Genomic DNA, 3992 nt, shown 5'->3' with positions numbered 1-3992 from the left:
GTCAGAAATTGTTGACCTGAGTCCCCTACAGCTCAACATAACAGCATGGCTTTACTTCTTATACTTCATTTTTATACTTTTCTGCTGGGTGGTTAAGACAAAGATAAAGCAAGACCTATGCAACAAGAGTTGTACTTTTTGGATCTGATAAGGTCAGTAAAGTTCCCTCAGGATTCTTCCTGAGATCCTGTACCTCAGATTGTAGACCCTTTGTCAGTGTCAGACATGTGGATGAGTCATGGCAATTGCTTGGCCAATGTGCTCTCTGTGAAAGCCTGAGAGAATATTTTCTCTCCATGTGACTCTCCTTAGGCACACTCTACATCATCAATCACTTTCCTCGTTGGCCCCATAATCTCCTTGATCAGAAAATTTGGGACACTACTGAGTTATATGGTGTAACAATACAAGTTCTCATATGTCTTGAGTCTTAATGGACCTTGGAAGGCTAGGGACAAAATGTTAGCCCTCTAATTCTTTCCTGTATTGTTCATTCCATGTTTCCATCATTCCTCTATTCTCCTCTATTTGTTAATCTATATCTTCAGCTATGCTGAGCAATTCTTCCATGATTGTTATTTATCTTTGGACCTGAGAGATTATTTCTGACCTCATTTCCTCTATAGCTTAATGGAGTTGTCTCTTTCCTTCAGTTGCTGTCATTTCAGAAATTTCAGGTGTGTGATTTCCAAGTTGTATGTCTTGTCTCCTGGATTTGTTCTGGATGGGTTATAGGATTAATATTGCCTTTTTCTCCCACTCTTTGGCATTATTGAAGCTCCCAGTAATCACCCAGAGTCCCACAGGCTGCCCAGAGTCCATCAAAGTTCTTAAATGACTCAGGAAAGTTGCACACCTGCTGTGCTGGGTCCACAGATCGCATTGCTCCTGTGTTTCGCAGGCCACTGAGTTTTCCTAAGTTGTTAAATTTTGGACTGGCACCAACAAAAGCTCCATGCATGTGTGCTGGGAGCTAAGGAAAGTCAGAGCTCACAAGAGTCCTGCAGGCTAAAAACCTTAAAACTGTAATGCAATTATATATCATTCTTGACCAGCTCAAAGAGTTTGTTATATTTAGTACTTTTCTGTTTTACTACATGATTTTTTTCTCATTACATTTTGCTACTTATCTTTTTTGTATATTAGGATTTATATAATTTTAGTCATTTATATCATTCTAGTCATTTATTTTAATTATTCTCAAGAATTCTTAGTCATTCTCTAATTTTTTTCTTTCTTTATTTGTTACAGGATCTCACTACACAACTCGGACTCATAGTTATCCTCCTGTTTCAATTCCCCCTCCCTGGGATTACAGGCATATGACACCATGACTGATTTCAGTGGATGGCTAGGAGCAGGGATGACATAGCATTTGGTACTGGGGATCAAATTTGGTTCCTTGAGCTTGCCAGGCAGACCCTTAAATGGCTGAGCAATCTCCCCCATCCAGTCACTTTCTAGTTTAAAAATTTCTTTCCATATTCTTTTGCTTCTGAAGCTCACATTGAATGAGAAAGTGGGTCCTATGGTTTAATTTTCTATTTTAACATCTCTTTTATTTATTGAAGCATCATACACATATATTTCTAGGTTTTAAATCGTGTCTAATCTACTTAAATTATTTCTTGAATTCTTATCAAATAGCAATATTTTTCATTTTTAATCATTGCCTTTTATTATTTTATAATCTTTAATTCAAAAATATACTGCTTGGATCCTTTTCCTGATTTGTAATATTATATTTTATTTAAAAAACACTTTTATTTGTTTTCCACTTTTGAATTACTTTCTATTTGATTGTTGTGTGTTTGAATAGTTATATGTACTTTGGACTATTGGTAGATATATACCATATCTTTTTACTTACTTTCTTTCTTTCTTTCTTTCTTTCTTTCTTTCTTTCTTTCTTTCTTTCTTTCTTTCTTTTTTTTTGTGGAACCAGAGATTGAACTCAGATCCTTGCATTTGCCAGTCAAGTGCTTATCCTACTGAGCTATCTCCCCTGCCCCTCTTTGAGCCATCTCCCCAGCCCCTTCTTTTTACTTTCTGATCCCCCATCTCTGCACCTTCATAGCCTTCTTCCTTATCAATCCACTGATCTTGTTGCCTTTTTCCAATATATCTGCCCCCTTATTTCTTGGCATCTTTCTTTTACATTACTCTTCAATTTATTAATATTCTGCATTTTTTGTGTCAGAGAAATTATGTGTTATTTAACTTCCTGTGTCTGATTTATCTTACTTAACCTCATGTCTGAGATCTATACATTTTCCTGCAAATTATATGAATTCACTCTTCTTATGGCTGAATAAAATTCCACTGTATATGTACCTAATTTTCATTATCAGTTAATTTGTTGATGAGACTCTAAACTGTGCTCAGAGTTAGGTATTGTGAATTATGCTGCTATAACCATAGATATGCCTCCTACTTTGCTCTTTCCCTCAGGATTGCTTTGGCATCTCTGGATATCTTATGATTTCATGTGAATTTTAGGATTCTTTTCTAGTTCTTGAAGTTGTTAGTATTTTAATGGCAATTGCATTAAATCTATATCATTTTTGGAAATATGGCCATTGCAATGATATTGATTCTGCCTATCCAGGAACAGGAGAAGCCTTTCCATTTTGTATTTTCTTTTTCAATCTCTTTATTCAAAGTACTTCATTTTTCATCACAGAGATAGTTCATCTCCTTAGTTATCTAGATTATCAGGTATTTAATTTCAGTGAAACCATTCTGAATGGGTTTGTTTTCCTAGTTTTGTTTTTTTGAGACAGGCTTCACTATCTAGTCTAGGCTGACCTTGAACTCACAGTGATCCTCCTGCCTCAAACTCCTTAGTACTGGGATTACATGTGTGTGTCACCCCAGTTGGACTTGCTTTGTTTCTTGAGTTCATTATTGATTTATAGGAATACTACTTACTTTTTATGTTGATTTACTTTTTTATGTCCTACCACTTGGATGAGTTTATTAACTCTGAGAGGTTTTTTTCTTTTCTTTTTCCTCCTCCTCCTCCTCCTCCTCCTCCTCCTCCTCCTTCTTCTTCTTCGTATTTTAAGGAAGGGTCTACAAGGTGTTGAGGGTCTCACTACTAGGTTGGACTTGTAATGATCTGCCTGTTTACAGCTTCCCAAGAGCAGAGCTTCCCAAGAGCTGGGATTACAGGAGCATGCCATCATGCCCAGTCTCAATCACTGTCTCAGCTCACCCTGGGGGGCACGGCTGGAAGGGCAGGATGAGGGATTGAACCCTGTGGGCCCCTGTAGGATATATATATATATATATTGGGGTTGGGAAACTGCTTAGCGTTCTAAGTGCCTGCTTGGTAAGTGCAAGGACCTGGGTTCAATCTCCTATACCACATGCTGTGCTGGCTACAAAGACCCAGCATGGTGGGGTATGCCTGTAATCTCAGTGCTGGGGAGGCTGAGACAGGAGGATCACTATGAGCCTCAGCTGCATAGTGAGACCCTGTACCAAATAAATAAATAAATAAATAAATAAAATAATTAAAATATTTCTGTTCATATCTCTTTATTTCTCTTGCCTGATTACTCTGGCTAAAATTTTGAGTACTATTTTGAACCAGAGTCATGAGAGTGAACATCTTTGTCCCATTCCTGAGTTTAGAGAGAATGCTTACATATATCCTTCAATCAGTACAGTGTCACTGTTGTGGTTTGGATCCACATTTTCTCTCCAAAGCCTCCTGCCCTTAAACAGGAGATTGGGGAAAGTGAATGGAATGTGAAGGCACTATGCCTAATTTGCTGCTAGGATGTGAGCTTGGTCAGAAGTGGGTCACATACTATAGAAATGATCCCTGAAAGTAATAACAATAAGCTTGTCTTCTGGATGGTTAACAACCTAAGTTTGCAGACCAAAGTTAGAGAAAAAGGAGGGCTGCAAGGAAAGCCAACATTTTGGCCCGAGCCTTCTAAGGTCAGTTAAGACTCAGGACATATGAGAACTTGTACTGTAAC

The sequence above is a fragment of the Octodon degus genome, unplaced genomic scaffold, assembly GCF_000260255.1.
Source record: "Octodon degus isolate 3935 unplaced genomic scaffold, OctDeg1.0 scaffold00302, whole genome shotgun sequence".
Taxonomy (NCBI): domain Eukaryota; kingdom Metazoa; phylum Chordata; class Mammalia; order Rodentia; family Octodontidae; genus Octodon; species Octodon degus.
Note: the sequence above shows the minus strand (reverse complement) of the source record.